This window comes from Puma concolor, chromosome E4 (assembly GCF_028749965.1).
Source record: "Puma concolor isolate L17-30 chromosome E4, mPumCon1.1.hap2, whole genome shotgun sequence".
NCBI lineage: Eukaryota > Metazoa > Chordata > Mammalia > Carnivora > Felidae > Puma > Puma concolor.
The window spans coordinates 5877044-5889543 of NC_141683.1; the positions used below are offsets into that span (position 1 = coordinate 5877044).

General features: G+C 73.1%; 10 non-coding genes across 10 annotated transcripts; 6 read left to right on the forward strand and 4 right to left on the reverse strand.

The window, feature by feature from the left end:
- Positions 1–2078: 2078 nt before the first annotated feature.
- TRNAG-GCC (transfer RNA glycine (anticodon GCC)) lies at positions 2079–2149 on the reverse strand. The gene has a single exon. It is a non-coding gene; the product is annotated as a tRNA-Gly (tRNA).
- A 1545-nt stretch (positions 2150–3694) lies between these two features.
- Positions 3695–3777, reverse strand: TRNAL-CAG (transfer RNA leucine (anticodon CAG)). Its single transcript has one exon. It is a non-coding gene; the product is annotated as a tRNA-Leu (tRNA).
- A 615-nt stretch (positions 3778–4392) lies between these two features.
- TRNAD-GUC (transfer RNA aspartic acid (anticodon GUC)) lies at positions 4393–4464 on the forward strand. The gene has a single exon. It is a non-coding gene; the product is annotated as a tRNA-Asp (tRNA).
- A 794-nt stretch (positions 4465–5258) lies between these two features.
- On the forward strand, positions 5259–5330 carry TRNAG-UCC (transfer RNA glycine (anticodon UCC)). Its single transcript has one exon. It is a non-coding gene; the product is annotated as a tRNA-Gly (tRNA).
- A 305-nt stretch (positions 5331–5635) lies between these two features.
- On the forward strand, positions 5636–5707 carry TRNAE-CUC (transfer RNA glutamic acid (anticodon CUC)). Its single transcript has one exon. It is a non-coding gene; the product is annotated as a tRNA-Glu (tRNA).
- Positions 5708–7937: 2230 nt separating this feature from the next.
- TRNAG-GCC (transfer RNA glycine (anticodon GCC)) lies at positions 7938–8008 on the reverse strand. The gene has a single exon. It is a non-coding gene; the product is annotated as a tRNA-Gly (tRNA).
- A 1537-nt stretch (positions 8009–9545) lies between these two features.
- Positions 9546–9628, reverse strand: TRNAL-CAG (transfer RNA leucine (anticodon CAG)). Its single transcript has one exon. It is a non-coding gene; the product is annotated as a tRNA-Leu (tRNA).
- Positions 9629–10243: 615 nt separating this feature from the next.
- TRNAD-GUC (transfer RNA aspartic acid (anticodon GUC)) lies at positions 10244–10315 on the forward strand. Its single transcript has one exon. It is a non-coding gene; the product is annotated as a tRNA-Asp (tRNA).
- A 794-nt stretch (positions 10316–11109) lies between these two features.
- On the forward strand, positions 11110–11181 carry TRNAG-UCC (transfer RNA glycine (anticodon UCC)). Its single transcript has one exon. It is a non-coding gene; the product is annotated as a tRNA-Gly (tRNA).
- A 305-nt stretch (positions 11182–11486) lies between these two features.
- Positions 11487–11558, forward strand: TRNAE-CUC (transfer RNA glutamic acid (anticodon CUC)). Its single transcript has one exon. It is a non-coding gene; the product is annotated as a tRNA-Glu (tRNA).
- Positions 11559–12500: the final 942 nt, after the last annotated feature.

Genomic DNA, 12500 nt, shown 5'->3' on the forward strand with positions numbered 1-12500 from the left:
CGCCACGATGGACGGGTGCACACAAGGCCACCTGCCACGCCCCGACGGGCAGCCCCAAGTCTCGCCCTGCCACCTCGGCCCGTCCGAGCCTTTTGGCCTGACTGGCCCACCGGAGGCCCTCGGCATCGCCTCTCCCCTTCGCACTTCCCCCCCCCCCCCACGTCCCCCGCCCCGTGCACGCGCTCGCCTGGCACCTTGGCTTCCACAGCCCGAGACGCGAGTGGCCGGGGCGGCCTCTGTCCCCCGCCGGGACCACCAGTGTGCGCAGGCGCCCCTGCCCCCCGAGTGTGCTCGGACCCCCACCGCCCCCTCCGGTGGCGCTCCTAGCTGGCCACGCTGACGAGCCATCCTGTCCTCCCTCCTGAGGTGCCCGCGGTGGCGGTGCCAGGCGCGTGGGTCAGGTGAGTCACGCGCAGCCCTGAGTCCCGTCACCTGGCCGAGCAGCCCCCCTCGGGCCTGGAACCTCTCGGGCGGCTTCCCTGCCCCACGCGGGGCGGGAGCGCCACGACCTGGCTGGCTGCGTCTCTCCCCGGCGACGGAGAGCGGACCCCAGGGGCACGCCGGTCTTGGGCGCCGATGCGAGCGCAGAGTCCGACCGCTGTGCCCGGGAGGTGGAGGAGGGAAGAGGCATCCGGGCACGGCCCGGACCACCCCCCCCCCCCGGGGCACTGGAGGTGAGACAGGGGTGAGGTGCCGTGGGAGCCACGGGGGAAGACAACCCAGCAGCCAGGCAGGTGGGTGGCGGTCGAGGCACCCCGGGGGACTGGGCGCACTTGTCGCCAACTCGTCATTCCAATTGCAGGACACGTCGGTCCCTTCCATCCTTGGGCAAAGGGGCCGGCGTGTTACCCAGTGGTCCCTTTCGCCACCTCCGCGCCCCACCCCACACCCCCGATGAGCGGCGTCCTCCACCACCCCTCCCACTCACGCACACTTTTCCCAGTTGCACTTTTCACAGTTTCCCATCCCGCCTCGCCCTGTGCCTCGCCATGATAGGCGCCGTCCGTCCCTCTGTCCACCCCTGTCTGTATCCGTCCTCTTCTGCGGATGCCTCCCAAGGTCCATCGCACACCTCAGTCTCCTTTCCGCCCCAACTTGGACACCCCTGTCCGCCGGGGATTTGTTCTGTGATCAGAGGTGTCCCCTCTCGAGGCCAAGCGGTCAGCCGGTGCGCCGCGCACACCTGCCGGGGCACACTCGCTTCAACCGCACAAGCCCCCTGCAGCGGTGCGGAGGAGCCGCGGCGGCCGTGGGTCTCCGGGTGCTTCCCATGCCCACGGGAAGTTTCCTCGGAGTCCTTGCTTTTGCGTGTGTGTGTGCGTGTGGGTGTGTGTGGAGGGGTGGAGGGGTGGAGGTCGGGGTGGGAGAGGGATGGAGGACGGTGGTGGACTTTGGTGCCGTGGGTGGCTCTAGCGGTGGAAGAGGAAGCCGCGTTGGCACGGTAGCGCGGCGGCGAAGCGGGTCGCAGAGAATCAAGGGCCTGCGCGACCATGACGTTAGGCACGCTGGGGTCTTGCGGGTGCGGGTGCCGGTGCCACCTGGAGTCTGTGAGCGACCCTCGCGGACGATGGGCTGTATAGCGCACCTAGGCGTGGCAGCTTGGTTTCTGCCGGTTGTGCAAAAGGGGAGGATTTCTGGAGTGTGGGTAGAGTGAGCCAGAGCGTGCGTGTGTGTGTGTGTGTGTGTGTGTGTGTCGGGGAGGGGGGGCTGGTGGGAGGGGCGGCGGTGCGAGGGAAGGGGAGGAGCGTGCGGGTGGCAGCGCGAGTTGGTGCGTGGATGCGTTCCTTGCAGTGAATCGGGAGACTGGAGCGAGGCGAGCGTCGTTAAAGAGAAGAAGGGCAAGGCAGGTGTGTGGGCGGGCGCGGATGGGCCCTTGGCTCCCGGGCGGGCGGAGTTCTGTCCCCAGGGCGAGCGAGCCAGGGAGGAGGAAGGGGTTGTGCGGCAGGGGCGGGGACGGGATGGGGCGTGGGCGGGCCCCCAGAGAGGAGCAGAGGTGGCTTTGGCCAGGTGCTCTGAAGGTGGGAGAGAGGAAGCGTAGCGCGCAGTTGGCGCTGCGGGGCCAAAAGGGGATGGCGCGTTGCATGGGCCGGGAATCGAACCCGGGCCTCCCGCGTGGCAGGCGAGAATTCTACCACTGAACCACCCATGCACCCACGGACGTGGTCCACAGAGGGCTTCCCCAGCGGCGCCGGCCGCCTCCGTTGCCGGTCCCCGCCAGTAGTGAGCGTGAGCGTGAGCGTGAGCGTGAGCGTCTGCTCCGTGGGAGCAGGAGGCGGGCGGTCTGCAAGACAGGCTCCAGGCACGCGGAGAGCCAGCCCCTGGGGCGCGGCGCGGCGCGGCACGGACGTCCGGGCAGAGGAAGGCACGGAGGCGGACTGGGCTCATCCCGTGCTTTGTCCCTCGTCCAGGGCCGCCTCCACAGCCTGCCCGTGTCCGCAGAGGCAGCCAGGAGCCGGACCCAGCCCGGCCAGCGCCCGAACCCCAAACAGCCGGAGCCATCTGTGGCAGGTGCAGGCAGGCGAGGGACCTTGCCTTCAGCTACTCCCAGCCCCGAGCCAGAGTCCGTTTGGCGGATGGTTTTCTCGCGCGTGCAGTGTGTGTCCTGGAGGACGGGGTGGGGAACGGACCTCTCGTGTGTGGAGCCATGGGGCCGGGGGCTGGGGGCGGGGGCGGGGGGCGGGGCGGGTGGGCTGTGTGTCTTTGTGTGTGTGTGTGTGTGTGTGTGTGTGTGTGTGTGTGTGTGTGGGTGGGTGTGTGTTTGCGCTGGCGCCGGCGTCTGTCGGAGTTAGAGGCCAGGTAGCGCCGCCTGCGCCTCTGAGTGCGTCTCGGGCCAAGAGAGCAAAGGCCTGAGCGCGCTGGCAGGCGCCTCTCCCTAGGGGTCCGGCTCGGTGCCTTGACAGGTTGGGAGGCAGGAGGGCGGTCTTGGATCCGGGAGGAACGCTGGGGCGGAGTGGCCGGCCGGCGGCCTCCCCGAGCCAGGAGATGCGCTGTGGCGCCCGGCTGGATGGCCTGGGGGTCTAGGGCTTCCGCTCACTGCTCCCTGCAGCCACCTTCCCGGCTTGGACTCGTGAGCCAGGCCCCCAGAAGGGAGGGGTCCGCGCCGCCGGCTGGCCAGCAGACGGCTGGGCTGTATGGCTCCCGGGAGGCAGACAGGCAGGCAGGTAGGTGTGGCCAGGGGAAGGCCCCTAGGTGGAGAATCGTGTGGGCCGCCTCGGGAGGGTGTGGAGAGAATGGACTAGGGCCGGGGGGAAAGCACGGGGTGACGGTGGGGTGGGTGCGTGTTGCCGGTGGCGGCGGAAGCGGACGGCTGGCTGGAAGAGCCAGGCGCTGTCCAGCGGCCCCAAGTGGGAGCGGGAAGCGCGGGGAGCTTTGCAGCCTGGGCTGGTTCGCGAGTGCCGGGGTGAGGAGGGCAGGGGCGGGAATAGACGAGAAGGAGGACCAAAGAGCCTCCAGAAAGCAGCGGGTGCGAAGTCAGCGAAGCCTGCGGGTGTGGGAAAGGCGCTCGAGTCGCCGGGCAGTGCGTGTGTGTGTGCGCGCGCGCGCGCGCTCAGAGCCCGAGGCGGCGAGGGTGGAGGGGCTGGAGCTCGGTCCCGGGCAGCGTGTGCTCGGGTGCGAGGCGGGCCGCGGCCGCGAGAGGGTGTGGTCCAGTCCCGGGTGGCGTGGCTGCTGTGTGGGGCGGGCCAAAAGGTGGGCGTGTCAGGAGTGGGATTCGAACCCACGCCTCCAGGGGAGACTGCGACCTGAACGCAGCGCCTTAGACCGCTCGGCCATCCTGACGGCGGGTGTGGGCGCGTCGCCGCTGGCCTGGCTGGGACGCGGCGCTAACGCTGGCGTCCTTGGCCGTCATGGCGCCCGGCTGGCGGCTGTGTGGGTGCGCAAGGGGCGAGACACGCGCGGCTGCCCCGGAGGAGCACGGCCAGCCGCCTCGCCGCCGCCGCCGCCGCCGCCGCCGCCGCCGCCGCCGCCAGCGCGGCTCCCGTCGCTGTCGCACCCCCACCCCCAGCTCCCTGCAGGCCCCGTCCAGCGTCGGCGCCCCTTGCCCTGCTCCCCACCCCGCCTTCCTCGCCCTCGCCCTCGAAGCCCCGCTTGCCGTCTGGGGCCTTTTCTCCCGGCGCGATGCCCGCCTGGCAGACGAGAGAGAGGCAGCGCTCGTTGGGAGTACTGAGCGCCGTCCGGGTCCGTGTGTGGGCCCCGGGTCCGGGCGGACTCCGAGTCGGGGCTGGGGGCTGCCGTGCGGGAGAGGGGACCGAAGCGGGGCTGGGGTCGGGTGGGGCGTGGCCCGTGCCGTGCCGGGCGCCTGTGCAGGGCAGGGCGTCGAGCGAGGGCAGGCAGGGGCAGGCGTGGGGAGGCAGCCGGAGAGGGGTCGGGCGCCCGGGTGGCCGGCCGCCGCCGTCCTCGTTAGTATAGTGGTGAGTATCCCCGCCTGTCACGCGGGAGACCGGGGTTCGATTCCCCGACGGGGAGGCAAGACGCCCTTTTTGGTGGCCTGCGCAGCTCTGGGTCCCGCCTCTTGCTCCCGAGGGGCAGGGGCGCTTCTTCTCGGCCGTCCGTCGTCCGGCCGGCGGCGCGTGCCCGGCCTGCCCACCGTCCACCGGCCCCAGCCCTTTGCGTGGCTCGAGGCCGGACGCTGGGTCGCCACCGCGCAGCCGGGGCCTCGTGTGGTCCCCGCGGCAGCCACGGCGAGCTCCTCGGCGACGTGCCGCCCAGCCGCCCAGCCGCGCAGGCGCCGTGGGTGTCGCTCGGGTGGGAGGCAGATGGGTCCGGTCCCGTCTGGATGCGGGAGGTGGTGTGGCCTGCGCCCGCCCCCTCTGCTCCTTCCCGCGCCGGGCCGGGCCGGGCCGGGCCGGGCCGCTAGCTGCGGGCCGCGGAGGACGCGGAAGACGCCGGGCCGGGGACGTGGCGGGGCTCCCCAGCCGGCCTCCGAGGGCCCGAGAGCGGCCAGGCGGCCAGAGCGCCCTCCAGAGGCGGGCGGCGGTGGGCGCCGGGCGCGGGGCGCGGGGCGCGGGGCGCAGGGCGGGCGGGCGTACCCGGCGACCGGCCGGCGCAGCTGAGTCGGAGGGGCGAGGCTGGGGCGCCGGGCGGCCGGAGCCCGTGGTGGCCGGAGCCCGTGGTGGCCGGGCAGAGCTGCGGCCGGGCGGGACGTCGGGGCAGGGCTGCGCCGGGCGGCGGCGGCAGCAGCAGCGGCGAGCGAGCGCCAAGGCGAGAAGGCGCCGGAGCGCACCCTGGGCCGGCCGCGTCCGGCCGGCCCGGGCCGTACAGCGTTGGTGGTATAGTGGTGAGCATAGCTGCCTTCCAAGCAGTTGACCCGGGTTCGATTCCCGGCCAACGCAGCCGCCCGACCTTTTGCGCCGCTCCGGGGCCCTCCTGGCCAGACCCGCCGGGCGCTGGCAGTGGGGGACGGCGAGCCGGCCCGCTGGGCGCTGGGCGCTGGGCACGTGGCCCCAGGCGGCGTGCGGGTGCGAGGGCGGCCGGCGCGCAGCGTTTTGCGGGTGCTGCCAGCGGGCCGGGTGGACTGCGTGGGGCCCGCGGGCGGCTGGACGTGCAGAGGCAGGGGCCTCGGGGCCCAAGCGCAGCCGCGTGGGTGGAATGGAGGCGCTGGGTCCAGGGGGTGCAGGCCAGGCGCGCAGCCTGTCGCTCCCTGGTGGTCTAGTGGTTAGGATTCGGCGCTCTCACCGCCGCGGCCCGGGTTCGATTCCCGGTCAGGGAAGCCTTTCTTCTTCCTCTGGCCCTCCGGGGCCTCCCCTCCCGGCCGGCCGAGCCGAGCCCCCCACCGTCCCGTCCCCAGTGCACCCGCACCACCCCCTTTTAGCCCACGCCAGCACGCCCGGCCAGAGCTGGCTAGCTTGTCGCGGGCCCCGCCGCCACGATGGACGGGTGCACACAAGGCCACCTGCCACGCCCCGACGGGCAGCCCCAAGTCTCGCCCTGCCACCTCGGCCCGTCCGAGCCTTTTGGCCTGGCTGGCCCACCGGAGGCCCTCGGCATCGCCTCTCCCCTTCGCACTTCCCCCCCCCCCCCACGTCCCCCGCCCCGTGCACGCGCTCGCCTGGCACCTTGGCTTCCACAGCCCGAGACGCGAGTGGCCGGGGCGGCCTCTGTCCCCCGCCGGGACCACCAGTGTGCGCAGGCGCCCCTGCCCCCCGAGTGTGCTCGGACCCCCACCGCCCCCTCCGGTGGCGCTCCTAGCTGGCCACGCTGACGAGCCATCCTGTCCTCCCTCCTGAGGTGCCCGCGGTGGCGGTGCCGGGCGCGTGGGTCAGGTGAGCCACGCGCAGCCCTGAGTCCCGTCACCTGGCCGAGCAGCCCCCCTCGGGCCTGGAACCTCTCGGGCGGCTTCCCTGCCCCACGCGGGGCGGGAGCGCCACGACCTGGCTGGCTGCGTCTCTCCCCGGCGACGGAGAGCGGACCCCAGGGGCACGCCGGTCTTGGGCGCCGATGCGAGCGCAGAGTCCGACCGCTGTGCCCGGGAGGTGGAGGAGGGAAGAGGCATCCGGGCACGGCCCGGACCACCCCCCCCCCCCGGGGCACTGGAGGTGAGACAGGGGTGAGGTGCCGTGGGAGCCACGGGGGAAGACAACCCAGCAGCCAGGCAGGTGGGTGCCGGTCGAGGCACCCCGGGGGACTGGGCGCACTTGTCGCCAACTCGTCATTCCAATTGCAGGACACGTCGGTCCCTTCCATCCTTGGGCAAAGGGGCCGGCGTGTTACCCAGTGGTCCCTTTCGCCACCTCCGCGCCCCACCCCACACCCCCGATGAGCGGCGTCCTCCACCACCCCTCCCACTCACGCACACTTTTCCCAGTTGCACTTTGCACAGTTTCCCATCCCGCCTCGCCCTGTGCCTCGCCATGATAGGCGCCGTCCGTCCCTCTGTCCACCCCTGTCTGTATCCGTCCTCTTCTGCGGATGCCTCCCAAGGTCCATCGCACACCTCAGTCTCCTTCCCGCCCCAACTTGGACACCCCTGTCCGCCGGGGATTTGTTCTGTGATCAGAGGTGTCCCCTCTCGAGGCCAAGCGGTCAGCCGGTGCGCCGCGCACACCTGCCGGGGCACACTCGCTTCAACCGCACAAGCCCCCTGCAGCGGTGCGGAGGAGCCGCGGCGGCCGTGGGTCTCCGGGTGCTTCCCGTGCCCACGGGAAGTTTCCTCGGAGTCCTTGCTTTTGCGTGTGTGTGTGCGTGTGGGTGTGTGTGGAGGGGTGGAGGGGTGGAGGTCGGGGTGGGAGAGGGATGGAGGACGGTGGTGGACTTTGGTGCCGTGGGTGGCTCTAGCGGTGGAAGAGGAAGCCGCGTTGGCACGGTAGCGCGGCGGCGAAGCGGGTCGCAGAGAATCAAGGGCCTGCGCGACCATGACGTTAGGCACGCTGGGGTCTTGCGGGTGCGGGTGCCGGTGCCACCTGGAGTCTGTGAGCGACCCTCGCGGACGATGGGCTGTATAGCGCACCTAGGCGTGGCAGCTTGGTTTCTGCCGGTTGTGCAAAAGGGGAGGATTTCTGGAGTGTGGGTAGAGTGAGCCAGAGCGTGCGTGTGTGTGTGTGTGTGTGTGTGTGTGTCGGGGAGGGGGGGCTGGTGGGAGGGGCGGCGGTGCGAGGGAAGGGGAGGAGCGTGCGGGTGGCAGCGCGAGTTGGTGCGTGGATGCGTTCCTTGCAGTGAATCGGGAGACTGGAGCGAGGCGAGCGTCGTTAAAGAGAAGAAGGGCAAGGCAGGTGTGTGGGCGGGCGCGGATGGGCCCTTGGCTCCCGGGCGGGCGGAGTTCTGTCCCCAGGGCGAGCGAGCCAGGGAGGAGGAAGGGGTTGTGCGGCAGGGGCGGGGACGGGATGGGGCGTGGGCGGGCCCCCAGAGAGGAGCAGAGGTGGCTTTGGCCAGGTGCTCTGAAGGTGGGAGAGAGGAAGCGTAGCGCGCAGTTGGCGCTGCGGGGCCAAAAGGGGATGGCGCGTTGCATGGGCCGGGAATCGAACCCGGGCCTCCCGCGTGGCAGGCGAGAATTCTACCACTGAACCACCCATGCACCCACGGACGTGGTCCACAGAGGGCTTCCCCAGCGGCGCCGGCCGCCTCCGTTGCCGGTCCCCGCCAGTAGTGAGCGTGAGCGTGAGCGTGAGCGTGAGCGTCTGCTCCGTGGGAGCAGGAGGCGGGCGGTCTGCAAGACAGGCTCCAGGCACGCGGAGAGCCAGCCCCTGGGGCGCGGCGCGGCGCGGCACGGACGTCCGGGCAGAGGAAGGCACGGAGGCGGACTGGGCTCATCCCGTGCTTTGTCCCTCGTCCAGGGCCGCCTCCACAGCCTGCCCGTGTCCGCAGAGGCAGCCAGGAGCCGGACCCAGCCCGGCCAGCGCCCGAACCCCAAACAGCCGGAGCCATCTGTGGCAGGTGCAGGCAGGCGAGGGACCTTGCCTTCAGCTACTCCCAGCCCCGAGCCAGAGTCCGTTTGGCGGATGGTTTTCTCGCGCGTGCAGTGTGTGTCCTGGAGGACGGGGTGGGGAACGGACCTCTCGTGTGTGGAGCCATGGGGCCGGGGGCTGGGGGCGGGGGCGGGGGGCGGGGCGGGTGGGCTGTGTGTCTTTGTGTGTGTGTGTGTGTGTGTGTGTGTGTGTGTGTGGGTGGGTGTGTGTTTGCGCTGGCGCCGGCGTCTGTCGGAGTTAGAGGCCAGGTAGCGCCGCCTGCGCCTCTGAGTGCGTCTCGGGCCAAGAGAGCAAAGGCCTGAGCGCGCTGGCAGGCGCCTCTCCCTAGGGGTCCGGCTCGGTGCCTTGACAGGTTGGGAGGCAGGAGGGCGGTCTTGGATCCGGGAGGAACGCTGGGGCGGAGTGGCCGGCCGGCGGCCTCCCCGAGCCAGGAGATGCGCTGTGGCGCCCGGCTGGATGGCCTGGGGGTCTAGGGCTTCCGCTCACTGCTCCCTGCAGCCACCTTCCCGGCTTGGACTCGTGAGCCAGGCCCCCAGAAGGGAGGGGTCCGCGCCGCCGGCTGGCCAGCAGACGGCTGGGCTGTATGGCTCCCGGGAGGCAGACAGGCAGGCAGGTAGGTGTGGCCAGGGGAAGGCCCCTAGGTGGAGAATCGTGTGGGCCGCCTCGGGAGGGTGTGGAGAGAATGGACTAGGGCCGGGGGGAAAGCACGGGGTGACGGTGGGGTGGGTGCGTGTTGCCGGTGGCGGCGGAAGCGGACGGCTGGCTGGAAGAGCCAGGCGCTGTCCAGCGGCCCCAAGTGGGAGCGGGAAGCGCGGGGAGCTTTGCAGCCTGGGCTGGTTCGCGAGTGCCGGGGTGAGGAGGGCAGGGGCGGGAATAGACGAGAAGGAGGACCAAAGAGCCTCCAGAAAGCAGCGGGTGCGAAGTCAGCGAAGCCTGCGGGTGTGGGAAAGGCGCTCGAGTCGCCGGGCAGTGCGTGTGTGTGTGCGCGCGCGCGCGCGCTCAGAGCCCGAGGCGGCGAGGGTGGAGGGGCTGGAGCTCGGTCCCGGGCAGCGTGTGCTCGGGTGCGAGGCGGGCCGCGGCCGCGAGAGGGTGTGGTCCAGTCCCGGGTGGCGTGGCTGCTGTGTGGGGCGGGCCAAAAGGTGGGCGTGTCAGGAGTGGGATTCGAACCCACGCCTCCAGGGGAGACTGCGACCTGAACGCAGCGCCTTAGACCGCTCGGCCATCCTGACGGCGGGTGTGGGCGCGTCGCCGCTGGCCTGGCTGGGACGCGGCGCTAACGCTGGCGTCCTTGGCCGTCATGGCGCCCGGCTGGCGGCTGTGTGGGTGCGCAAGGGGCGAGACACGCGCGGCTGCCCCGGAGGAGCACGGCCAGCCGCCTCGCCGCCGCCGCCGCCGCCGCCGCCGCCGCCGCCGCCGCCAGCGCGGCTCCCGTCGCTGTCGCACCCCCACCCCCAGCTCCCTGCAGGCCCCGTCCAGCGTCGGCGCCCCTTGCCCTGCTCCCCACCCCGCCTTCCTCGCCCTCGCCCTCGCAGCCCCGCTTGCCGTCTGGGGCCTTTTCTCCCGGCGCGATGCCCGCCTGGCAGACGAGAGAGAGGCAGCGCTCGTTGGGAGTACTGAGCGCCGTCCGGGTCCGTGTGTGGGCCCCGGGTCCGGGCGGACTCCGAGTCGGGGCTGGGGGCTGCCGTGCGGGAGAGGGGACCGAAGCGGGGCTGGGGTCGGGTGGGGCGTGGCCCGTGCCGTGCCGGGCGCCTGTGCAGGGCAGGGCGTCGAGCGAGGGCAGGCAGGGGCAGGCGTGGGGAGGCAGCCGGAGAGGGGTCGGGCGCCCGGGTGGCCGGCCGCCGCCGTCCTCGTTAGTATAGTGGTGAGTATCCCCGCCTGTCACGCGGGAGACCGGGGTTCGATTCCCCGACGGGGAGGCAAGACGCCCTTTTTGGTGGCCTGCGCAGCTCTGGGTCCCGCCTCTTGCTCCCGAGGGGCAGGGGCGCTTCTTCTCGGCCGTCCGTCGTCCGGCCGGCGGCGCGTGCCCGGCCTGCCCACCGTCCACCGGCCCCAGCCCTTTGCGTGGCTCGAGGCCGGACGCTGGGTCGCCACCGCGCAGCCGGGGCCTCGTGTGGTCCCCGCGGCAGCCACGGCGAGCTCCTCGGCGACGTGCCGCCCAGCCGCCCAGCCGCGCAGGCGCCGTGGGTGTCGCTCGGGTGGGAGGCAGATGGGTCCGGTCCCGTCTGGATGCGGGAGGTGGTGTGGCCTGCGCCCGCCCCCTCTGCTCCTTCCCGCGCCGGGCCGGGCCGGGCCGGGCCGGGCCGCTAGCTTCGGGCCGCGGAGGACGCGGAAGACGCCGGGCCGGGGACGTGGCGGGGCTCCCCAGCCGGCCTCCGAGGGCCCGAGAGCGGCCAGGCGGCCAGAGCGCCCTCCAGAGGCGGGCGGCGGTGGGCGCCGGGCGCGGGGCGCGGGGCGCGGGGCGCAGGGCGGGCGGGCGTACCCGGCGACCGGCCGGCGCAGCTGAGTCGGAGGGGCGAGGCTGGGGCGCCGGGCGGCCGGAGCCCGTGGTGGCCGGAGCCCGTGGTGGCCGGGCAGAGCTGCGGCCGGGCGGGACGTCGGGGCAGGGCTGCGCCGGGCGGCGGCGGCAGCAGCAGCGGCGAGCGAGCGCCAAGGCGAGAAGGCGCCGGAGCGCACCCTGGGCCGGCCGCGTCCGGCCGGCCCGGGCCGTACAGCGTTGGTGGTATAGTGGTGAGCATAGCTGCCTTCCAAGCAGTTGACCCGGGTTCGATTCCCGGCCAACGCAGCCGCCCGACCTTTTGCGCCGCTCCGGGGCCCTCCTGGCCAGACCCGCCGGGCGCTGGCAGTGGGGGACGGCGAGCCGGCCCGCTGGGCGCTGGGCGCTGGGCACGTGGCCCCAGGCGGCGTGCGGGTGCGAGGGCGGCGGGCGCGCAGCGTTTTGCGGGTGCTGCCAGCGGGCCGGGTGGACTGCGTGGGGCCCGCGGGCGGCTGGACGTGCAGAGGCAGGGGCCTCGGGGCCCAAGCGCAGCCGCGTGGGTGGAATGGAGGCGCTGGGTCCAGGGGGTGCAGGCCAGGCGCGCAGCCTGTCGCTCCCTGGTGGTCTAGTGGTTAGGATTCGGCGCTCTCACCGCCGCGGCCCGGGTTCGATTCCCGGTCAGGGAAGCCTTTCTTCTTCCTCTGGCCCTCCGGGGCCTCCCCTCCCGGCCGGCCGAGCCGAGCCCCCCACCGTCCCGTCCCCAGTGCACCCGCACCACCCCCTTTTAGCCCACGCCAGCACGCCCGGCCAGAGCTGGCTAGCTTGTCGCGGGCCCCGCCGCCACGATGGACGGGTGCACACAAGGCCACCTGCCACGCCCCGACGGGCAGCCCCAAGTCTCGCCCTGCCACCTCGGCCCGTCCGAGCCTTTTGGCCTGGCTGGCCCACCGGAGGCCCTCGGCATCGCCTCTCCCCTTCGCACTTCCCCCCCCCCCCCACGTCCCCCGCCCCGTGCACGCGCTCGCCTGGCACCTTGGCTTCCACAGCCCGAGACGCGAGTGGCCGGGGCGGCCTCTGTCCCCCGCCGGGACCACCAGTGTGCGCAGGCGCCCCTGCCCCCCGAGTGTGCTCGGACCCCCACCGCCCCCTCCGGTGGCGCTCCTAGCTGGCCACGCTGACGAGCCATCCTGTCCTCCCTCCTGAGGTGCCCGCGGTGGCGGTGCCGGGCGCGTGGGTCAGGTGAGCCACGCGCAGCCCTGAGTCCCGTCACCTGGCCGAGCAGCCCCCCTCGGGCCTGGAACCTCTCGGGCGGCTTCCCTGCCCCACGCGGGGCGGGAGCGCCACGACCTGGCTGGCTGCGTCTCTCCCCGGCGACGGAGAGCGGACCCCAGGGGCACGCCGGTCTTGGGCGCCGATGCGAGCGCAGAGTCCGACCGCTGTGCCCGGGAGGTGGAGGAGGGAAGAGGCATCCGGGCACGGCCCGGACCACCCCCCCCCCCCGGGGCACTGGAGGTGAGACAGGGGTGAGGTGCCGTGGGAGCCACGGGGGAAGACAACCCAGCAGCCAGGCAGGTGGGTGCCGGTCGAGGCACCCCGGGGGACTGGGCGCACTTGTCGCCAACTCGTCA